The sequence below is a fragment of the Ursus americanus genome, chromosome 35 (genome assembly GCF_024610735.1).
Source record: "Ursus americanus isolate L20-20 chromosome 35, mUrsAme1.1.p, whole genome shotgun sequence".
In the NCBI taxonomy this organism is placed as follows: domain Eukaryota; kingdom Metazoa; phylum Chordata; class Mammalia; order Carnivora; family Ursidae; genus Ursus; species Ursus americanus.
The window spans coordinates 7859456-7885154 of NC_142161.1; the positions used below are offsets into that span (position 1 = coordinate 7859456).

Consider the following 25699-nt stretch of genomic DNA (forward strand, 5'->3'; position numbering starts at 1 on the left):
CTCAGCGGGAAGTCTGCTTCTCCCTCTACCCTTCCCCCTGCTTGTGATCTCTCTCTCTCTCTCAAATAAATAAATAAAATCCTTAAAAAAATAAAAATTAAAACACAAATTCCTTGGAAGTTTCTTTATACAATGAATTATACCAGTAATTTCAAATCATACCATAACCAAAATTTTTCAGTAATAAAATATCCAGATTAGTTATAACTGCATAAGATTCTGCTGTAATAATATGTTGCATTACATACTTTAAAGATGTACTTATTAAAATAGATCAAAATTGAATTTTTGTATTTCTTTTGCAGCTACTAAGAGGCCTAATGACTGTGGCTCTTAGTATTATTGTTAAGCAGAGTAATTTCTTAGACCCCCAATTTCACATATAAAAAGAATCAAGAACAGAAATCCTATTCATTTCCATTCTCTCAGTCTTCCTGTTAAAATAGCATGAATTTTTCTTACAGTTTTCCAAGAAGGATTATCAGGTACACGTATTGGTCCAGCAAAACAATAAAACAGGCATTAGCATGAAGCAGTGACCTGGCAATTAGAAGATACAGATTTTGTTTCTGCCTTCATCACTTGTTCATTTTGTCACTTGACCATTACTCCTTCTCTGTGAGCCTAGGCTTTTATGCCTACAAAATATCTTGTGTAGTGCAATAGATCTAGGGAATGCTCAGGAAATATTAAAAGATGGTAAATGGTAATGGTAAAACTGCCTCTTACCTCTTGACTACAGAGTGTGCTTTGTGACTGAATAAACAAAAGGCTTTGAAATTGGGGATGGACTTTTTTTTTTTTTCCTAGCAGTAGTCAGTGCATTATTCTCTGCTTAATTATGAGTTGGACATAGAGGAAAATATACAGAGAGACAGTGGACATCTAGATCTTTCTTCGATGTGCTTACTAAAAGCAGTTCTTCATTCTCTTCTGCTGTTTCCTGCCCTGCTTAAAGATTTATGGAAAATAGCAGATATGAAGTTAAATAAATTGTAACTTTTCTGGTACTGTAAGGTTATTCTAAAGTTGCCGTTCTCTAAGAATAATGTTCTTTGAACTTTTGAATGACTTTAATTTCCTTTCCCTCAGATGTGTGCCTTATATCTTTCATGAGTGGTTTTATTTGTTTGTTTGTTTGTTTACTTGGGGCATTACTCTTTAGAACACACAAAATAGTATTGAAAATGGGCTGAAAAGGATAATGCATGTATGAACTAAGTTCATACTTGTTGAATATGATTGGCTTTTTCAGATGTAAGATCATTTCAAAGGTGGGTTGGTAGGCAAGCCCCTAAACTTACTTGCACCTCTCTAAAATTCTAGCTACATTTTAAAATAACTGTACTTACTTTAAAATTTGAAAATATTTAAATCTCTATTAAATTAGCCATCTGTAGAATTTTCTTTTAAATGGTTCTGTTATTTTGTTGTTTTATGTGAAGCAGTTGTTTCAGCCTTACTTTATATTCTCAGGTTATCAAGATATAATGGGTTTCATCCTTTTATTTTATCTCAATTCTTACCTTTTTATAAGAATTTATTATTTTTACAACAATAGGGGAGAGCCATTCTTTGTCAAAATGCAGCTCTCTGATATTTATTGAAATAAACATGTATTTCTCATAGCATTTCTCAGAATCTAAGAAAAGAATTGCTATCACTCTGGCTGTTTTTTTCATTTTTGTTTGTGTTCAATTATGTTCACTTTGTTTTTGGCATATGATATGTTTTTGCATTTTTAAATCAGTTTTATGTTTCTTTATTGACTGATAATGCTTGTACACAAAAACAGAACATTGCAAAAATATTCAGCAGACAATGAAAAGGTCTGAAAGTCTTCCTGGAAAGTCAATAGTTGGAATTCAAAAATAGTTAGATCCTGCATATAACAGGCATTTTCCTATTTCTACTATCCCTGAGAGGAGATTTCATTTTATATGCATAGAACAAAGTCTATTGTATGTATTAAACCAACTTTATGACAACAGGGAATCTTTGTGGGTCTGAAAAATCAATGAAATATTTATAAGAAAAAATAGCTACTGAGAACATGCAGTCCCCGGTCATCATCCCGTGTAATAGGTGATGGCTTCAGCCATTTTCGAGTTACAAAATACAATTTATTACTATAAAATCTTCCTCATCACAAATCTGAGCTCTTTCCAAATTGATACAAGTTATTGCCCTGCAAGGAGGTAATGCCCATTCTCCACTCAGAGCTCAAATAGTTAATGTTCAGCACTTGGGACCAATTTGGCTGACATGAAAGAGCCCCTGGAGCAGTAATGGCTCTTTTCTGGTGATCTGTATATCACTGCACTTAAGTTCTAGAATGCCCAGAGTGCTTCCACATGTGGATATATTTTGTTACTGGGCTTAATGCATCCACTTGAATATTTAGATGAATCACTTTTCTGTCTTACAAATTTGTTTTCTGAATATCAAGCACTTAAAAATAATGCTGATAAATAGGCAATGGATACATTTTTTTTCCTGCTTGATCAGTTTTTTTTTTTTTTTTTTCTTATCCTGGAACCACTAAGATCTGTATAAGTCTTCACATCCATTTTGAACTGGAGCAGGTATAGATCAATATGAAATATGTAGACAAAAATGGACAAACTGACTTTGGTTTTACCTGGCTGGGTTTGCACAGCTGTCATGTGTAGCCATGCAGCTTGGGCATTGTATAACTTTAGAGAGCCCTGGTCACCTGGTCTCTGTCTGGATAGTACACAATTGGCACAACAATATGTGGGGACATTGACACAGATAGATTCAAAGCAAGTAAAGAGTTTGATTAAACCATTATTATAAAATTGTGTAACATTTTTGTGGCTGGTTACCTGAGTAAATCAGACCCTTGCCTGATCTGAATTGCTTTCTTTTCTTAATGGCCTTTGATCTTAGACTATAAAAACCAGAATAAGAGTTCCTATAGTTCAGACTTCTTACTATCTAGGAATAAACTAACACTCTTATCATCCAGGGACTGAACTAAGTAAGCCACATAGCTAGTTAGTGGTTGTCAAACCTAGATATAAAATCCAAGTCTATAGACTTCCTTTCCAGTGATCTGTTTTCAAAATCTTTACCTTATTAATGTGTTGAGAGCGACCTCTCACCTGAAGATTATGAAACACAACACAGGGAAGTGACCTTACAATAATAGAATCCTGATTTTAGTCTCTCTTCAAGTCCATTCTACTATAGGGATTCCACAGTTTTGATCTTGGCTTGTTAACCTCATTAGCATTGATTCTCAACACCTGTGCCTTGGTTAGTTGGGGACCTAGGGTGTATGACTTCTTTGTACCAGAGCCCACAACCAATCATCATTTCTCTTGTGACCTGATAGAATATGAATAGCCAGAAATAGTGAATCTAGAATCAGTTATGGATCTTGAACAGGTTATAAAAATTTTGTGTATGATATATATATTATATATTAATTTTGTGTAATACATATGTATATATGCAACAGAGGTTTTGGACAATAGTCAAAGGCATGGCAAAATAATTTATTTTTCTTTTTTTTTTTTTCCTAGTGAGGCTGATGGGGTTTTGTTTACTTTCCTAATGAGATGCTGATTTACATGTTTTGGAGAACCACTTATTCTCTGTTCTCTGTGCATGGTTTCAGCCTTGCAAATCTGAATTGGAGGCATGCATGAGTCCAGAGCAGATGTGTGCAACTGGGCAAACCATTTTGCCATTGCTCTTCCTTGGAATGATAATCCACATGCCGGGATTTCAAATGAGTTTAATACACATTTTCTTGATTAATGGAAAATGGCAGAGTGTAGGAGACTGAAACAGTTCGTGCTTTGCTTGATTAATTAATAAGGGACTCTCTTTTCCCAGCTTCAACTCATTATGCTAATGAAGTGTCATCAATTAAGGCTTTCCCTTGATTATGGAATCTGTCAGGTAGCGCTCAGTGAAAATGCTGCATTCCTTTGCTGTCTGGGTGGAATTGCCATTACAGCCCTCTATGAACTGCTCCTACCATTAGCTGCTGTTTGTTCTCTTTTCTCATTATTGTGTCTTTTTCTTGACCTTAAGCAAGATGATTATGGAAAGCTTGGAATAAACTGCAAAATGTTATCTCTGGGAATATGGGTCAAGAAAATGTGGTAACAGAAAGATACACACCATTCTTCATTCAGAACTCATTTGTAATTAACGATACAGTAAAAAATGAATCAAAAGAATACAGTGAACTTTCTGAAGTAAGTCTTTGACATTAGATTAGATAAGATAAGCAGTTCTGAAATAAATGGTCATTAACAATTTCTCACCCTACTATTCAAATTAAATTTTGAGAGGAAGGGTTTTTCCTAAGGGAAATACTCTGAGAACAAAAGAGTATGTATTTAAATGTTTTACTTTATTCACGTGAAGTTCTAATTTGTTTACAAATACTACTTGGATTTGGATCCAAGGTGAATAAGATGACATAATGTAAAAATAATACAATATAACCAAATACAGCCTCTAGATTAAGTTTAGGAAACATTTTTATGTGTCTTAGTGGCCATTGCTCTTCACTGAAGATGAGGCTTTTGGTATGGATGAATTCTATCCACTCATGTTGCCAGATCTACTCATTAGGGAACACCTTACTTTAAGATAGTACCCATTAATGGGAGACTGTTAAGCCATCCATTAAAGGTTGTAAGTAATGGAATACCTGAGTAATGCACTTAAAATCACCTATCCCATCTCGGTTTTGGTAACGCACATCTTAGGGGAGCAACATTAATGCATTTGTTTAATTTTCTCATTTCATTTAACCTAAAGTTAAAAAAAAAAAGTAGTTTTATAATTTTATGGAATATCTCTGGCTTTAGGGGCAAAAAATTTTAAACCAGTGGTGTCATCTGTTTAATTAATCCATCAATGTCTCTGTTTCCCTAACTGTAGAATGAAGAGATAATGTTCATTCATGGGTACTTTTCTAGAGATTTTGGGAATAAATAAATGGGAAAGAAAATGGGATACTTTACTACTTGCTTTTAGGGAACACATTTATATTCTAGTGCTGTGAGTTTTAAAATTAGAGGAAGACATTTGATAGAGTTTATTGCTGAGTGTATTGAAGCTTAGTTACCTCTATCAGTTATACTAAAGTTCAATTCTCTTTTCAGAGAGCACTCTTTTTCTCTGCTTTCAGGAATAATGTTTCCAGTTCAGTGGAACTCTAGGTGTGCTGTCTTCAGGTCACATCTTTAACTCTCTCCTGTGTCCCAAACCTATGACAGTGCTGAGGAAAGACTGATTCATAAAGTGAATGGAGTGTGCTGCTGAGCGGAGGCAGTATTGACTGCCTCAACGAGGAATCCCTGCATTATCTTCTCAGAAGGATTCTGGTAAGAAATAGATCTAAATCTAAGGATGGACAAGTGGGAGGTTGGTATTCAGCAGAACTCAGGACTCACATTGTAGCAGTGCTACTCCTGTGGAGCACTAGCCCCCAGGAGCAGATTCTCCACATGTGGCCCCGCACAAGGGCCATCCTCATGGCCAGGATTCAGTTTGATCGTCATACTTGCATTTGCACATATGGTTTGGAGAAATGGTCAAATAACTTTTAAAACAGAAACTAGTGGAAGATCAAATTTCCCAGGTAAAGAAAAATTGGTGTTAGATGTTAAACCCAAGCCACGGTGCATGCATTCGTTGTCATTTTAATCTTCTATTCATTGTGTTTTGTTTTGATATCAAAGTCATGATTATTGACTAGGTAGGATGAGATGGGCCAAAAGATATCTTTTAGAATACATTACTCTCTGTAAGCTTCTTCTTTTTAACAATAAGACTTTACTTTCATTGTAAAGAAACAACTTAATTTCAACTTTTCAACAAAGGGATATGTTCATGCTGTCATTAAATTTGAAGTTGTTTATGACACTGCAATGTCGATTGAGTGAGAGAAATAGAAAAATATCATAGGTTTGAGGATATGAGATATGACTGTCATTCATAACTGAAGTCATGCTGGGTATATAACATAATCTCATTGTGTCTTGCCTGGTTTGAAATACACACTAAAATGTGTATAGAGAGGAATGCCATATTTATGAATTTTAATTACTTCTAGCAAAATAGACTTCAGGGCCTGAGTATATATGAAGTTCGCAGAGCAACAGATAAACAAACGTATTTTTTCAGTTGGACAATGTTGTGTGTTTAGCCAATAATCAACAGTTAACCAAAAGGCAATAGGCTATAATCAGTTTAATGTATTGTAAGAAAGCACTTTACTTGGGGTACCAATAGGTCATTTGTTGCTCTAATAAAATTTGTTCTTCGTAGGAATTGACCATTATGTGAGACACAGGATAGAGAAGTAGTTAAATATGTAAACCCTGGAGCCAAACAGCTGGGGGAATGAATCCTAGGTCTCTCCTCTTTACTAGCTGTGTAAACATGAGCAGTCTCTTCAACCTTCCCATTCTTCATTTTCCTCTTCCATAATAGAAATATGTACCCTGTTCAGTTGTGTGGATTAAATGAGTTAATAGATGCAAAGCTGCTAGAATTATGTTGGCACAGATCAAATGGTATAAAAGTATTTGCTTTTTAATATAGGGCAATATATTATACTGGCAATTTTGACTGAATTTTAGGATCAGATAGATGGATGTTTATATTCTATCATTGTAAGTAGCTTTATTATTTTATTTTTTGTTTTTGGATATTGGGTAAGTACTGAAACTATTGAGCCTCAATTTTCTCATCTGTAAAACAGGCACAATGATAGGATTTACCATATGTTTCATAAAGATTGAACAAGCTCTGTTAATCACTGCTTAATAAGTATAATCATTAGCTTTCATTTTTATGTACACATGGAATACTGTTGCCACACTAATAGAGTTTATTGTCCTTGACCACATTCAGGATATATTAAAATCCCTTTGTTTCAGATGTATAAGCTAGAAAGAGGTGTAATGTAGTACACTCCAGATTCAATATTAAATATGTACTATTTAGCATTTATTTTGCAGTCCAGTGTTCTTCTCCCTTGTCACAACAAACTCCTGAATTATATCAGGAAAACAAATATGATAACCCTAACAGAAATGAATTATGTAGACACAGAAAATCCTTCCTACTGTTAAAAGATATTGGTTTTCTTAAAAAGGAAAGTAATATTTGCGTTGTGACTGGCATAATTATATCTAAGCCACAGAGTGATCAGAAATTACAGCTTTATTGAAACTTGAAAGTTTACCTTCTGCCTTTTTTTCCCTTTGTCTAGATGCACAATACTCTTGAAATAAAATGTAAAATCTCACAGCCTAATAATAATTTCATCATCACTGATATCAAAACGTATAAGCAAAGAGACAGTGACCAAAGTATATATCTATATTCCTTCAAGGAACTGAAGGAAGAAGTCTTTCCTTTCAAATTATAAAATGTAGATTATGAATGTCTATAAATTCAGTGGTTACTGTTGCGCTCTCCGTTCAACACATTTTACTTTTACTTTTCTTTAACCTTAATAATTTTATATTTTTATACATATTTGATTCCTCATGAGTTATGCAATCACTTTGAGAAATTCAGAAATGAGGTGAAGACTACCTGCTCACCTGCTCTTTTTTTTTTTTTTCTGGGTGCAAAACTAAGGCTCTTTTCTTCATTTCCTTTGCGGATTGCTGTGAATGTAACCAAGTATCCTCTGGAAAAATGTGAGGAAAGTGATACGCACATTTCTGGGTCCATCTTATAAAAATTACCCATGAGCACTGCTTTATACTTCTTCCCCTTTCTTCTGCCCTAAATAGAAACTCCTAGAGTGCCCCTACACTACCCCCAGGATTGGTCATTTCCTAGGCATGTCCCAAGACAGTTTGCATGAGAGTGATACTATTTCAAAGTATTACATGTTTAGCTCCATTTTCTATAGCCCAGCTCACCTTAACGAGTAGGAAAATGATAATATCGAAATGGAGTGCTGCTGTAAAAAATTAAAATGTATTATAACATAAAATTTTGCTCTAACAACAAAAAACAAATGGAGGTCGTGGTAGATGGTGAGAAAAAATGGATACAGCAAGTGACAAAGTAGAATCGGGGGCTATATGGTAGCAAAACATCTTGAAAACTCTCACTTGTTATTATTTGGAAGGTAGAACAAATACCTTCTGGACCCATAGCTCTAGGGTAAGTGATGAGAAAAAACTAGAAAGTTTATAAATGTGTGACTGTTCTTTGCTACACTGAGCCATGTGTTATGAGAAAGAGCTGAGCTCAGGCAAGAATTAGGTGTTTTTAAACAGAGATTGAAGGGAATAGCGAAAGCTAGATTAAAAGCATCGTAGGGTTTGAAAATGCAACTTCTCTGAACCCTGAACAATAAGAGATGAAACTGAAGAAAGCTCTGAGAACCAAAGGCACATTAAGACAGTATAATCAAAGGGCTTCAGCTCGTGCAAAAATCAACTTGAGAGGGGCCGTCTTCTCATGCACCCCTACTGTTTCAGATGACCTTAAAGCAATATTGGTGAAAGAGAGAGAGACAGAATCAGAGAGAGAGAGAGAGAGAGAGATGGAGGAAGAGGAAGAACAAAGAAATAAAGCCAACTTAATAGAACTGACTTAAAAATTATGGCGAGAAAAACTTTGGCAGCATTTACTGGAGCATGGAAATGACTGGAACATGGAACTTATCAGAAGCATATACATTTTTAATGGAATTATATTGTCTCAGAAACCACAAGCCCATAAAATTATTAACAATTTGGGAATTTCAGTGATACGGATATGGGGATTTTAGCATTATTCTTTCAACTTTTCTGTAAGTCTGATGTTATATTAAAAACTTAGAAAGAAGCCTTCATCTCCCTGTAAGGGGGGCAAGGTAGAATGTGATCATCACATCCAGTCAATGCCAGGAATTTCACCAGCAGGGAAATAGTTGTCCAAACTGTGGAATTTCCAGGTAATATATACTCCACCCCACCTACTTCGATGTAGCCACTGAAGACAACAAGGAGGGGCTTCTCGAAGGGCAGAGCCAAGAGCCACAGGATACACTGAAGAAGAATAATAATAAATAAATAATAAATAAATAAAAAACTTTCTCTAGGTCTCTGGGAAGGGACTTTCCACAGTGCCTACCTTGTAGGATTTTATCCTGCCATAAACTAGGAACTGTGATGTATTTCTCATTTTTTCCCTTTCTTAAACAGGAGTTTTCATACAACAGTTTTACTCTAATGTTGAGTGTGAAGGGACTCATAACTTCTCTCTCAATTCATAGGTCATTAGAGTACAAGGAACCAAATTCAAACTTAATAGACTTTGAGCAGACTTTCCTAACTAGTGGGTAATTAGGTTGTCTCACTTAGGCAAGAGTAAATATACACGGGTGGAAGAACCAACTTGGGTTGTGGCTGTTTGCAGGCCTCCAAGAAAACATGTTCTTTCTCCTAAACTATATATTCCAGCTTCTCCTTCAGACAGATATGTGCATGCGCCTATATTCACTTCTGTGAATACCCCTCACCCCCACCCCCACCCCATCTGTTAAAAGTACTCCTCTGTGCTCATTTCCCATTCTGACTGACTGGGAGTATGATCTTCAAGGCAACCTTGCACACTCCATATTGAAGTTAGAGAAGTTGCCCTCAGTTTGGATTCTCAAGTGATTTGGGGGAGGAGACATTCCCTATACCCTGTAAACTTAGAAATTCCATGGAGCAAGAAGTAACTTCCCATCGTGCTGATCTTTTATGTATCTGGGTCCAGTTGTTTTTTTAGCCTAGCCTATGTAATGAATACAAAGGATAAAATCTATAAAATCTAATTGGAACTGTAAAGATCTAAGAAATATTTTAATCTAAATTTATCTAAACTGGTTAGAGGGTTAATTTAAATATCTCAAACTACCTCCAACATGTTTCAAATTTTGTAATGAGTAAATGAAAAATAAAATTAGGCTAAAACACTTTTAAAAATGATAGGCTGTTTAGATTTCCTTACATTCTGCTGATGACACTTAAAACACATCTGAGTTTATCTTTGTCCTAATTTTAAAAAAGAAAAGCTGAAATATATTCCCAAATTAATTTGCGACTCTATCTAGAAAGAGCAGAAAACACCATCACTACTTATCACCTTGCTACTGTATTCTAGGATTACTGAAGTGTTAGAAGTCTATTATCATGTCACTTGTAAATATTTTTTTTCACTACTAAATAATCTTCATATCTCTGGAAGCAGAGTTCTGTCACTGTGATTCAAAATGTATTTTAGCATGGGGCACCTGGGTGGCTCAGTCATTAAGCGTCTGCCTTCGGCTTAGGGCATGATCCCGGAGTCCTGGGGTCAAGCCCCACATTGGGCTCCCTGCTCCGCTGGGAGCCTGCTTCTTCCTCTCCCACTCCCCCTGCTTGTGTTCCCTCTCTCACTGGCTGTCTCTCTCTCTATGTCAAATAAATAAATAAATAAAATCTTTAAAAAACAAACAAAAAACAAAATGTATTTTAGCAAAGTATTTTTTGTAAACCAAAAAATATATATAATAGAGTTTATTGCTTATATTTATTCCAGCTAGATGCACTTTTCTCTTATAAACTCCATTATAGAAAATCAATAACATAAAAAGGAGGTTAAGTGTACCCAAATATTAGCTATTAATCTAATATAGAAATAAAAATATTTAAAATGAAGATTTATGTCAACAAAATATACTTTCGATTTCAATTTCTGTTATGTTAAAATTGTTTTTGTTTTTGTGGATAAATTCTTTTTACATTTTTATTGTATTTTCAGGTGATCTCAATTGGAATCTCAGGCGCTGGTTTTTGTTTTGTTTTTTTAACTCATTTTATTTTTCTTGGTATGTCCAGGAAATTGAAAAGCAAATTAGGAAACATAATGTTCTGGTAAAAAGCATCAGGTCTTCTTGTGCTGAGGTAAATGCAAGCAGTAATTCTGCACTGCAGTTATTACTATGGAATCAGGAAGTATAGAACTGGAAAACAAATGTATCTTGCTGGAGGTTTAATCAACCAGCAATCTCCAGTAGTGTCCTTCTGTGAAATAGTGTCATTTTTATTAAGAATTTATTAACTTACATTTTATTTTTGAATCAGTGCTTGCAAGAGCAATGTCATTATTTAATAGTTCTACCATGCTAATTTCCATATAGATCATGTTCTAAAGGTACATCCAGGGATGAGAGGACAAAATGGAGATGGGGCCAGTTTCCCCAAAATATATATTAAACTTTAGAATTAAAGCTGTTACTCTTCTAAGCAATTAAAATGTGATAAATTATGTAATAAAATATATGTCCTAGAGGTTTACAACATGTTCTTTAAAAAAATAATAATGAAACTACTACATGTTCATGGAGGGTAAAAAAAAAAGAAAAAAGAAAAAGGAAAAGAAAATTTACCCATAATTCTACCAAGGTATAATCACTTTCTGTCTACATCTTTCATCCTATCTATTTATCTATCTACCTATCATATATCCATCTATCATTTATCTCATCTGTGCTTTTAGACTTTCTAAACTTGTGTGTGTATGTGTATATATATGATATATTTTCTTTATTTTTACCAAATTGGATTATATAATTTATACAATTTTATCTTCTTATTTGTGAGCATTTTTTATATCACTAAATATTCTTATAAAATAGAATTTTAGATAGCTTCATGGAATTCTTTATGTAGACGTACTATATATTCATCTATCTACCTGGAGTCAAACATTTACTATTTCTAATTTTGTCTCTTAGTAATACTATTTCTGTAAACATTTTTTACACAATTCTATAGCCCAGTTTTTTCTATTTTATAATTGTAGATTCTTAGAAATGAAATTCCTTGGTCATAAAGGAGCAGCCTCTTTTAAACTCTCTTGACTTTAACTGCCAGAGTGACTTCAGACTAGATGTACTAATTTAATTCCAACCTACAATGCCTAAGAGGACCTGTTCACTGTACCCTAGCCAACATTAAATATTATTCTCACTATTAAAATATTTGGTAATTCATTTAAACTATATCTTACTACTTTTTAATTGCCTTTTTTACTGAGAGATTATATTTAACATATATTCATACTATGTTTATCTGTTATTTTTATTTTTTTGTTTTTACAATTTACATTTACATCAGTGGTATAAACCAGAATGATGTTTAGAAATTGAAGTCATACCAAATATATTTTCCTTTGCTTCTGAATTTAATGAACTGCCCTAAATGGTTTAGCTGTAAAGTGTGGTGTTAACTAAAATGATGGCATTTTAAACATAGCCTTTAACTGAAGAGCAAAGGGAAAATCATGTGCTTATTTTACCTGTTCTTCTTTTAGTTGTTTTTCTCTGCTATTTCACTGCCTCATTTGTTTCAAAGGAAAATGTTTCAAAGAATAATTTATATAGAAATTGAAATTGTCTTTTTCTATAATGTACAGCTGTATGGAACAAAGTAACAACAGGAATATTTTTCCTCACTAAAACATATGTATTTGGTTTAATATAACAAAAATATCTAGGTTAGATCGCAATGAACTAAAGTGTAGAATGATTCACTTGTAGGATGGACCAAGTTTAATGTTTCATTATCAGTTTTAAAGGTCTGGTTATGCAAATTGATTTTGTAAATTTTAAAGAGGGTATTCTTAATCTACCTAAAATAAACTATTTCTAAGAATTTTAGAAATACAATTTACATGCAAAAATTATGTGCTAAGTTCAGCTATTTCTTGTCTGTTTAATAAGCAAGTCTGACAAAGGAGGCCTATTCAGGAACACTATTAGCTGCTACTTTTGTGTATGCTATCAATTTTATTTCTAAATCAATTATACTTTAAAAAAAAAAAAAACTACAGAAAACTTGATGGAACATGTCCAAGTAAGTATTATATTCTTTAATACTGTAATTCTGAAAGTTTCTATGCTGACTCTAATAATACTATTCACTGTTTAAAACATTTTAAAAATCTCCTCTGGCCCTGTCTTCACTTGTTCTACTCTCTTGAATATCTTTATTAGTTACAATTATATTTTGAGTTTTCAAATCATAAAACCGTTTGGATCCATGTAGCTATATTAGGATATGTGGGTGTTGTTCCAAAACTTTCACAAAAAGTGCCACATGAATAAATGACTTTTTGTTGAAGAACACTCTCATTGGACATTGATACACTTCATTGATTTGCATCAAATATAACTTTTCAGAGTCCTCAAAATGTAAACGTTATAATCTTGACTGATCATATGACATTTTTCAGGTTTTTTATGGTATAATTGACACATAAAAATTGTGTATATTTAAGGTGTACAACCCGATGATTTGATATATGCACATATAGTGAAATGATCATCAAAATCAAGCTAATTAATATATTCATCACCTCTCATAGTTTACCCTTTCTTTTTCCTTTCCTTGTTTGTGGTGAGAACACTTGAGATCAACATTCTCAGCAGATTTCAAAAACACAATAAAATTTTATCAACTATATTCACCGTAATGTATATTAAATCTTCAGAACTTGTTCAACTTCTGTAACTGAAACCTTCTGCTTGACCAACATCTCCCCATTCCCCGCAACCCCCACTGCTGGCAACCGTCATTCTACTCTCTGCTTCTGTGACTATTTAGATTCCACATGTAGGTGAGATTATGTAGTATTTGTCTTTCTGTGTCTGGTTTATTTCACTTAGCATAATGTTGTCTGGATTCATCCACAATGTCACAAATGGAAAATTTTTCCTTTTTTTTTTAAGGTTGAATAATTTTCCATTGTATATATGTGTATATATACCACATTTTTTTTTACCCATTCATATTTTGGCTATTGTGAATAAAGCTGCTGTGAACATGAGAATGCAGATATCTCTTCATGATCCTGATTTCAGTTCTTTTGAATATGTATGCAGAAGTGGGACTGCTGGGTCAGATGGTAGTTCTGTTTCTTTTAAAGATTTATTTATTGTAGGGAGAAAGAGAGAGTGCAAGCAGGGGAGGGGCAGAGAGATAGGGAGAGAGAATCTCCAGCAGACTCCTGACACTTAATCAATTGAGCCACCCAGGCACTCCACAGTAGTTCTATTTTTAATTTTTTGAGGAACATCCATACTGGTTTTCATAGCAGCTGCACCATTTTATATTTCTATCCACTGTGCACAAGGGTTCCAATTTCTCCACATCCTCACCAAAACTTGTCATCTTTTATGCTTTTAATAATAGCCATCATAACAGATGTGAGGTGATATCTCATTGTAGTTTTGATTTGATATCCTGCATGTCTTGATCCTTAGAGTTTTTGCTCTGTGTTCAAAACAATATATATCACAATATTAGAAGAAACTTTGTTCTTATTCAAGTGAATTCATTTCTACATGTTTACATTCTGCCTTTTATGCCAAACTTAGTTAAAAAATGTATTTGAGCATAATTTGAAAAGTGAAATAAAATAGTATGTGATTCTTTTTCTAGTGGATATGGACATATTTGGTTAATAAAGAGTTATCTTCATGTGATTTAGTGACTTCAGCAGCAACACTAAAAATATACTAATTTTTTAAATGTTTAAATAAATATTCAATTAATTACCAATTACCTGCTTAGACATATAAGCAACAGTAAAGATTTGTAAAATAACCTTAAGTTGGATAGCTTTACATAATCATCATTTATCAGGATGATAAAGCCATGATATTATGCCAGGGAAGAAAATATATTTAGAATGCTGTACTCATATTTATTCAACCCTGACTCTAATAAAAAGGTTAGTACTAATATTTGTATAATATCAAGTGGAATCCTCAAAGGTCACTGATGGTCTTGATGATGATAGAATAGTGGAGTCTTCATTGAGAGAAGTAAGAGGTCAAAGTTACCTCCCTTGACCAGACATTACAAAATTAGTGTTACTGATTTCAGAGTTTATCTTTAGAGTTAACTTTTCTTTCAAACTCCAGACTTCTGAATCAGACTCTCTACTGGATATCTTCATAAGAATGTTCCACAAGCACCTTCATAAAATTAAGCATCTTTTTTTTTTTCCAAAATATTTTCTTTTACCACTGCCTCTGCCCATCTAGACACTTGCCATTATCCATTATCCAAAATTTCTCACTGGAATTGTTGGAATTGTCTCTTAACTGGTTGCCCTTCTTCTTGCTCTCCAATTTTTTTAATATCTATACTGAGTTATATTTCTTTTTTTTTTTTTTTTGAAGATTTTATTGATTTATTTATTTGAGAGAGAGTGAGAGCAAGAGAGATCGAAGAGGTAGAAGCAGACTCGCCACCAAGCAGGGAGCCCCAGGACCCTGGGATCATTACCTGAGCCGAAGACAGACTCCCAACTGACTGAGCCACCCAGGCACCCCCCCCAACTTATATTTCTTTTTTTTTTTAAAGATTTTATTTGAGAGAGAGAAAGAGAGTACAAGTAGGGGGAGGGGCAGAGGGAGAGGGGGAAGCAGGCTGCTCGCTGAGCAGGAAGCCAGTTGCGGGACTCCATCACAGGATCCTGGGAACATGACCTGAGCTGAAGGCAGACACTTAACTCATTGAGCCACCCAGGTGCCCCACCGAGGTATATTTCTTTTTTTTTTTTTTTTAAGATTTTATTTATTTTTATTCGACAGAGATAGAGACAGCCAGCGAGAGAGGGAACACAAGCAGGGGGAGTGGGAGAGGAAGAAGCAGGCTCATAGTGGAAGAGCCTAATGTGGGGCTTGATCCCATAACGCCGGGATCACGCCCTGAGCTGAAGGCAGACGCTTAACCGCTGTGCCACCCAGGCGCCCCATCTGAGGCATATTTCTGACACACAAATAAAATTGTGCTATTTCTGCATTTTAATTGCTTAAGTGGCCCCTTAGCTCAATGTGACAAACTAGATATTCATGACACACTATAGAGGACTGTCTCAACTAGGCACTGTGCACTCAACATTTTTTCAAAATAGTTGATCTGCTCTAAACTTGCTAGCTCTTTCATGCCACTTTGCTTTTGCAGATGCCTTTCTCCATGACTATACGCTCTCCAACACTTGTCTGATGAGGAGTCCAACAAATATTTTTCAGATCTCAGGCAAAACTCATCAGGGGCCACCTGGGTGGCTCAATCAGTTGAGCATCTGACTTCTGCTCAGGTCATGATCTCAGGGGCCTGGGATTGAGCCCCACTGAGTGGAAAGTCTGCTTGTCCCACTCCCTCTGCCCCTCCCTCTTGTGCTGCACGTGCTCCCTCTGTCTCTCTTTCATTCCCTCTCTTTCTCTTTCTCTCTCTCTCTCTCTCTCACTCAAATAAATGAAATATTATAAACAAGCAAACAAAACCTCATCAGTAAAGTCATATCTGACTCCTCAAGGTAAATATATGCTTCCCTCCCACACAACAACAGTGCCATTAATTACACTTAAATTTTGTTTCTCAGTTTTCTTCTCATCGGATTTAAGATCTCTTGAAGTAAAAGATAATGTTTTGTTATCTTATATTTACATCAGGAAACAGAGTGGTTAGCCTGTGGCAGAATCTAGTGCAATGCTAGCAGTCTCTTTGAGGGCCACAGCAGAGTTGGACATATTCACATCATTGGTGGGCTCTGAGTCACCCATCATAGATTCAATTTGAGAAATTGCTCATCTATCTGCTTTGCATGTTGGTCTATGGCATAAGTTTTTGAGGGGGAAGAAGGGCTATCAATTTTTTTTAAGTAATAGAAGAGGTACAAGGTTTAGACTGAAACCAACTTTTCTTTAAAAACTTCTATAGCAGGTTGTCATTAGTTATTCTTAGGCAAGTTACTGAATATTGAATCTTTAAAATAAGACTCACCATCTATATAATGCATAATTGTGAAAAGTAAAATGAAATAAGGTATTGTTTTTATCATAAGCTCATAGTTGTATAGCTTATTCATTCTTTTATTAAATGATACTCTAAAAACAACTTTACAGGTTGTATGAATAAATTTATGCATAAGGGATCTCATAGGTATAAGAATCATAACATAGGATTTTTCTTTATTTTCTTGAACATTAATATCACAAGTCTATCACTAGACTTTCTTGGACAAGTCTAAGAAAAAATATTTTCTTTTTGAATATTTGGGTGAGCAAAGTTGATAATGTATATTTACTGTAGAATTTTTCAGTGTCATTTCAAATATGCTAATGTACAATATTCTGTGAATCTCTAATGTGGGCCACTACATGAAGTATTTTTCCAAGTTATTTTACTATAAAACTTTTAACACTTATTTTTCATGGAACTTTTTTTCACATTTCACAGAACTTATTTTCCTATAAAATTGAGTTTGGAACATCATATTTAACCCCACAATTTCTCTTTAGCGAGATATAAAATGCGATATTCCATCATGAGTGGTATTGAAACACAAAAGAGTTTGGGTGATATTCCTGGTCATTTTACTAGCACTGTAAAGTAGAACTTCCATTGGTAATAGAAATGTTCTATAAACTGTGCTGTCAACCCGATATTGTATCCACCAGCATCATGAAGCTATTAAGAACTTGAAATGTGTATATTGCAGTAAAGAACAGAATATTTTATTTTATTTTAATTGATTCAAATTTAAATTTAAACAGCCTTATGTGCTGTTAACTTTCTATTAGACACCTTGGTTCTAAGCAATTGTTCTGTTGTAGACAATTACTAGGAGTTACCTGTCATTAGATGGTATGGATTTGTTTTCCTCACTTTAACTGAAAGTTGAATCATGCCCCAGTTTTTCTTAGTAACTTTTTATAGTTGTATCATTCATCAATTTGATGAAAATCATTTTGAATCCAGTTTAATTTCCTGCCACTGCCACTTCTTGGAACAAATAGTTCTTTAAGTTTATTACCCACACTGAATAAGGGCTTCCTGATCTTTATTCTAAGATAACTTTGCTCAGTTGCAGTGTTTTACCTCTTATCCACCGTGTCAGAATTAGGCAAATAAATGCATTGATATTATTTTCCTGTCTACATAGATTTTGATCCTATTTTTCTGTACCTTCACCTTTTGAATTAAAGGGTTACCATCATGTGAATGTATTATGTTATTATACCTAATTTTCTAAAAACAGACTTTTTTTAATTTTTATAAATTTATTTCTTCTTATTTTCTTCTTTCTAGTACAAGAGGGAGGGGAACAACAACAAACAACCCCAAACAAACAAATAAATCTGACAACTATTGCCCTTCTCCCTTCTTAACAACCATCTTATCTCCATTTTATAAAGGTTGTTTCCCCATGTTAGCAAGGGTCATCCGTTCAGGAGTTTGAAAGATGAGAAATGGCTACTCTGGTTGTTCATGCTCTGTGCTGCTGGAACTGAGCCCTTGAGTGATAATAATACAGGGAGTCAGGAAGCTGCTCTCAACAACACGAACCTTGTTCTTTAAAAAAAAAATTGCTTTATATTGATTCAGGACATTGTATTTTGGTTTGTTTCTACTGTTGTCATTAAAATGCATAAGAACTTGTTAAATATTTTGGTTGTGCCAGCACAGGCTTTTGCCTGAGGGCGAGAGAAAGATGGCAAACAAAACCAAACAGCAGTGACAATTAAAATTGACTACTAATGTCTTTCTTTTGTCTATAGATAGTTACACACAATTTGAATTTTGTGCTGTTATAATTTTTTCTTTGAACTTCCCTATTCTGGCTTCCATTTTTCTGCTTATTTTCACTTAATAGTGAGATCTTATAATTTATTTCATTAGTGTCTTCACTTATCAAAAAAGTTTTATGTTATACAGCAACTTTAAGATTTCAAATCTTAGAGACTTTATGAGTTAAAAAGATTATGATACACTCTGATATCCATATGTAATCCCAAATAAAAGTAATAGAAGCATGTTATATGGGTCTGCCAAAGTTCATATTTCTTCTGATTTTTTCACAATCGTTCCATAATCCTGAGCTTATACAATGTATTTAAAAGGCTCTTGAAATAATTTTTTTAATTATAAAAGTTTAAGTAGGCTATATTGATCCCTTTTGCTATGATCATTCCTTCTCTCTAATAATAAATTAATTACATAATAAATTAACCCAACACCATTTACTCCAGTTTTGCAAATGACAAGATATGTTGCTTTTTGTTGGATCCCATAAATACTTATAAAACTCATCTGTGTCTGGTCCTCCCCTTTTTTCTTGGCACATCCCCAACCTCTTGAAGTTAGTCACCAATAAATGACTCATTATGTTTAAGATGTTTTGGAGTTCAAGTTTTGCTTGCATCTAGCAGTGACCTCTAATCTGAATTAATAGTAACTTTTGGTACTGGGTAAGATTTCTGATATTTAGAGGCTTATTTAATTATCCTATCCTGTGTGTCATCTCAGGTAGAAAGCAAAGAGTTAAATTTCATGGTCTAGGGGTATAGGTATGTTCCGCTTTAGTAGATAATGCCAAACAGTTTTCAAAAATGGCCCCCACCAACTGTCTGTGAGAGTTTCACTTGTTCTACATCTCAACAACACTAGGTTTTGTTAGTTTAGAAAAAATTGGTTATTTTAGTGGGTTTGCAGTGGCGTTGGCATTTTGGCTATAATTTACATTTTTGTAAGCCTATCTGTGATTTGAAATACCCTCTTTTGAGAATTGCCTAAGTCACTTTCCTTTTTTTGTTTTTTCTTTGTTTGGGTTGTCTGACTTTTTACAATTAATTTTATGGATTTTCAAAAATATGGATGATATAAGTCTATTGTGGGATGCAGGTATTGAAAGTATCTTCTAATTTGTGCAGTTATATTTGGTAATTTTAATAAGGTCTAATTAAATGTTTTACCTTATGGTTACTGTTTTCAACTACTCTAAAGTCATGAAGATTTTCTCCTATAACAAAGTATTGTTTTCTAATATACACATCTAAGTTCTACATTAGCTTTATTGGGATTTTGGTTATGACTTAGATTTCATTATCTTTTGTGCCATATCATATCATGACAATTTAAGTATTAATAGTAATTTAGGGTTTAATATAGCAATGGGAACCTACATGGATATAGGAAGAGATGGGGAAGTATAAGCCCAGAAGGCTGCAATTGAGGTATTGAAGAAATAATTACTAAATGGCTTTCATTGGAATATCCGGATATATTGAAAAGCCAACGCTTGAAGGAAATACAAAAAGGCTTCACATTTAGCTGTTAAGTTATATATATAATATGTTTCATCTAGAATCTGCAGAAGCTTCCTTCTTAGTGGTAGAATGCATGAATGACAATAATTTATTCTTTACTTTGGAAGGATTGTATCAGCATGCCCCAGACCACCAAACACCTAAAAACTGTAATGATATAGTGGACCCTAGAATTAGTGTAATTTTTTTCTGTTACCCTTGGAAGTTCATGTGTCTTACCAAGGCCATTAGTGTACTTACCCCTTCTTGCTTACCTGGTTTAATTAACATGATGCCTTCAATATATAGTGAATTAATATGATCCTATAGTGTGACCCTGTGTTCAGCTATCTTTAAAATGTTGGGTATTCAGTTTTTCTGTTGTATCTGAGTAAGTGGCTATAGGTCTCTTTGGAGGAAAGAATGGGAAAATAAATGTTCTATTCACTTGCCATGCTGTTGCAGAGACCTTCCTCTTAGAGACTCAGTCTTTCCTGTGTCCATGAGTTTCAAGGACTGGCTCGAGTCAAAAAACTAGACAAGAGACTGGATTTTTTTGTTTTTGTTGTTTTGCTTTTTGTTTTTTGTTGTTTTTGTTTTTAGTGGCTGCAAAATTTCTTTAATCAAGTTTCTAATTTTAGACATGTTTAATTTTTTATTTTTGATGAAAAATTTTTTATTGAAGCATAATTAACATGCAGTGTTATGTTAGTTTCAGGTATACAACATAATAAATCAACAATTCTGTACATTACTTAGGGCTCACCATGATAAATGAGTCACCATCTGTCACCAAATGACATTATTACAATCTTATGGACTATATTCCCTGTGCTATACTTTTTCATCCCTATAACTGGAAATTTGTACTTCATAATCCCCTTTATCTATTTCACCCATTCTCCCACTCAACTCCCCTTTGGAAACCACCAATGTGTTCACAAGAGACTGATTTTTATAGGGGCAGCTGCCTTCAACATCTTGGCTTTCTATCTTTAATTTTTTTTTTTTTTTTTGCATGTTTAGATTGAGCAGTTTCTTTATTGGCAGCCCATTAATTTGTGCCTAGGGAAATAGTGATCTGTTAACCATCTCCTTAGTTCTCAAAAGGTCATGTCCCTTTGGCTGATACTTCAACTTTCACAGTCACTTAAGCACTGCCATCTGGCCTCTATTACTTATGGTTTCTGTCATCCTGGATCCCTGATCTGAAACAGCATCTCCTATTGTGCCATTTCTATATACTGTTAGCCACCACTTTCTTCAACTTCCAAGAGCCTTCCCACTTCCAAGAACAGAATGTTATTACTATATTCTTGAGGCCTTGCTAAGATGATAAATCTTATATCATGAAAGAGTCTCCTTTCTGTAAGTTCTCTATTATCCAACTTTAAATTCTTTCCCTACTTGCCCAGATCATGTACACTCCCTAGGATCTTGCCAGTATTTGATGGCTACATCTTAAAGTTTCTTTCAACTATACTCCCTTTCCTCTCTTGGTAGGCCCAACACTTCCCTGTCATGCTCTTTTGTGGCTTAACTGTACTTACAGGCCTGGTGGTCCATGGGAATAAGAGTAGTGAGGGTGAATCCTGAGGAAGGGGCATGCTTTCTTGAAAGTCGGAGGCCTTTACTCCATCTGCAAGCAAGAAGGTACACTTACCCTTAAACATGGAGAAATAGACCATTTCTGAGCACTACAGGGTTCAGAAGAATCTGGAGATTGAGAAGTTTGAAAGCATCAATCTAAATATCTCCCATTTTATTTCTTAAAGTCCTTCTCTCTCCTAGTCAATGACCTGAACTTGTTATACTAAATGTGGTTGAGAATTCACACCCTTTTGTAGCTATTCTTATAAATAAATTTATAGATAATTCCTGGGTCAAATCTTTATCTTTTCATGCCCTCTGGTGACTTAAATGTTGCTAAGAAAGTCTTTTAGCTTTCAAACTAAGACTTTAATTGATAATCATCTTAGCCTTTCATCAACTTTCTTCAGTGCATTAATAGAACCTAGAGAAAGCCTTTCAGTTCCATAAATACTATAATTTACTTACTCAGATTTCTTAAATGACTGTTTTTTGTCCTCACCAGTATCTTTCCTTCCCTCATATCCCATATCAATTCATTAGCAATGAAAGTTTTAAAAATTGCATGGTACTGTATTTTGTTGGCTTATGTTCCATCTACCCCCAGTGATGGCATCTTTCTTGCTAGCTGGTCACACAGCACTAAAATCCCATTTTTGTGTCAGTTTTTTCAGGCCACTTCTGGCACCATTTGTCTTACGTTGCCTTTCAGAAATTGAGATTAAGATTTTCATTCAGTGAATTAATTGAGTAGTACCCTCGGGGGCATTTGTGGAGGACTGAAGGAAGTATGATTGAATAGAAGAGAAAATGAGTTGTGATTCTGTCTCAACAAAGGTCTCAGCTAGTTCCAAGGGCTTATCTAGAGTTCCCATCTTGCAGCAAAGTTTATAGCTCTGCTTTAAACAGTCACTGGATACTGCTTCCAGGAGGGACTGTGACGTTGGGCAAAGTTTTGCATAGTTTCGCTGAGAGAAACTTATGGAAAGGAATTCAGCTGAGAGTTTCTGGCCATAGAAATGTTCAGCAGCTGGAGAATTAGTGTCAGTCCCCAAAAGGGTACCTGAGAAGTACATCATGGTAACCACTACAAGGCACTTAGGAAGACTAATGGAAGTAAGCAAATAGTTGTAGATTTTTGTATCTTTTCTATTTCTCATCAGAGGGCCCTCACTCCAGAGGAAGTACTCAAATTTTAGATAGAAAGGATGACTTATCAGTTGGATAAGGCAGGTTGTCTCCTTAGCCACTACAGTGCTTGTCCAATGAACCCATGGTCAGAGTGGCAGTGGTGGCAGGGATGGAGGTTATACATGTACCCAATGGCTTAAGCCCCTCATTGCTAAAGCTTATCCACATACTGTCCTTGGTGAAATATCCTACTTGCCAATAATGAGAATATAACCCTTTCTTCCCTCAATAGCACACCATTCCTTTGGAATGACCAGATGGCTACTTAGTAGAAAATTAATTTCATGAGTCTCTTTCCACCCTAGAAAAGATAGAGATTCAGACTTAATGGACTATACACCAATTCTGAAAATGGGTTATTTTCTGAATCCATAAAACTGTTGCCGGCACCTTCTGGACTTAAGAGAATGCCAGATTTGCTGACCTGGGATTCCCATATAATATTGCCTATAATAAAGGAACTATTTTACCGCAAGGGACATGGAATAATGGACACATGGTCATAAAATGAACAAAGTCCATTTTATAAAGAATCATCCAGGAGCAGCCAATGTAATATAGTCATTTAATAGTCTATTGAAGGCTCAACAGATGAGCCAACCCAAGGACATCTATTGGAACACTGTACTACAGTTTTTAACATATACATTGAATCAGTGACAAATACATAGTGTTGTGTCTCCAGTTTCTAGAACCAAGAGTCTAAAATCAAATGACAGTAGGATTAAATCCCCTTGTCATCACTCCCAATAACCCACTTATATTATTTAGGTTTTCTATCCTTGTAACTTTAAGTTTTGATTGATGATAGATCTTGGATAAACACTTTGATCAGGTTACATGCGCATGTTCTTCATTCTGGTGGGCAAGAAGTCAAGTAAAGGAGTTCACATACTCATGGAATACTTAACCCTGATTATCTTGAGGAAATAGGGTCTTGTTTCAAGAATAGAACATATAGAAATATGTCTGGACAAAGGTGCTCATTCTCACCACTCCTATTCAACATAGTCCTAGAAGTCCTTCTAAAACAATCAGGCAAGAAAAAGAAGCAAAAGATACTAGAAAATGTAGGCCATATAAGATTCTGCCCAAGGATGAGAAATCAAAATTGTGTAAGCACATGTCTCTGATGACATGAATATCCAAATATTCATTTTTATCTCATTTTGGAAAAGTAAGCATTTCCAGAGTCCACCCTCAAATAGATGACAGCCAATGGATAAATGCTTCTTAAAATTGAACCTCAGGTGTATAATTTTAAGAGGCATTTTATATGCTCTTTGGAAGGTTCCAGGTAGAACTAAACACAGCTACCCACAATGACAGCTTCGATAAAGCCCTCCTTTATTAACTTTCTCTCCTTATTTCAGTTTCTCTATTCTTACTTCTACTCCCTGGATTTACCTCTCAAATAAACTCCTTAAACAAAAATAATTGTCTCAGGCTAGGATAACAAATTAAAGTAGCCTGGAGTAGTAAAAAGAAAGGACTAAATGTGTAGTGTGTTATACTTCCACTGATGGAAAGAAAAGCATATATAATTTCTCTTAACTCTCAGCTGAATAAAATCATAGAAGTAGCTACCTTGGGGTCATCTTGGAAGGAACTTTCTAAGAAGGACACTTTGGGGCAAATGTGTGAAATGACAAGCTTTGAGGTACAGGGTGTTATTATTGGCTATTTTTGGTTACCATTACAAATGCCTAGCTAGTTGAGGTTCTTTTTCAGTGAGAACAAATTATGACTTTGTTCATAAAAGAAAGGATTCAATAATTTCAACCTGCAGTCAGGTGGGTAGAAGACTTCCTACTGTTGGTGCCATATGTGGAGCCCAGCATTGATGTTTGCTTAAAACAGAGTACAATGAGGAGAGTTCTATGCTGAATTACTCAGTGAGGTGAATTCTGTGTTATTAAGCTTGTTCATAACCTCCATTCTTCATGAAATTTTATACTTGAGTCTACTAAGCAAGAAAACAAGGTGCCTTTTGGTAAAGTGATAGTCTATCATGTATAGACTGCTTTATCTCATCCACCTGATTATGGAAAGCTTTCTCTGCAGTGGATGCTCTTTGATGAATATTTACATGAGAGACAAATATTTTCACAGGCTGTGCCCATTTTGAGCACCGTACCATCATACCCCTATTCTAGGCTTTCTAGTCTCAGTGTTACAAACATTCTCTCCATTTTCCTGACTATTTAAAAAGTGTTAAACACTACCACAAATCAGATACCTGTACTTTTATTTAATTATCCTTACATCGAAAATGGACAATCAGAAATATCACCTCGTATTTTGTCCACTTGTAAGATCTCTTTACCACTATCCTTCCCAGTCATACGAAAGGTGTATGGAGGCCACATATTATATGTAGTCATCTGTAAATAAGGCCTGATGTTTTTTTCACTCTGTAGACTTGTCATAAAGAACTCTCCATGAGGCCACTGGTGTAAGATGAAGGCAAAGTGGCAGTACAATAGAGTCTGAGCCACGTGAACTTGCTCTGTCTTCTGGAGCGATTGAAGTCTTATCTCACTTATGCTGTGTTTTCATAATAATAGATTGCTTCTATACACTTCTGTTTTATGTCTCGGTGGAACAGAAAGCTAGCAGTTCATAATGGATAGCTCATTTTTCAAAAAGAAATGAAAAAATCAATTTACAATAAAATGATGATATTTCAGTGTGTAAAGAGACACAACTACACTGGAAGGCGTAACAAACTAGAGATGCTCTGTATGTGTCTGCTACAAAGCTAACCTAATACAAGTGTAT

The 25699-nt window shown here is 34.7% G+C and overlaps 1 long non-coding RNA gene across 1 annotated transcript in view; it reads left to right on the forward strand.

Moving 5' to 3' along the window:
• The first annotated feature begins 5185 nt into the window (after positions 1-5185).
• The window catches only part of LOC123795664 (uncharacterized), a 52212-nt gene continuing 31698 nt past the window's right edge, over positions 5186-25699 (forward strand). Inside the window, exon 1 of the long non-coding RNA XR_006780566.2 lies at positions 5186-5375. This is a non-coding gene — a long non-coding RNA (uncharacterized LOC123795664). The remainder of the gene's footprint in view (positions 5376-25699) is intronic.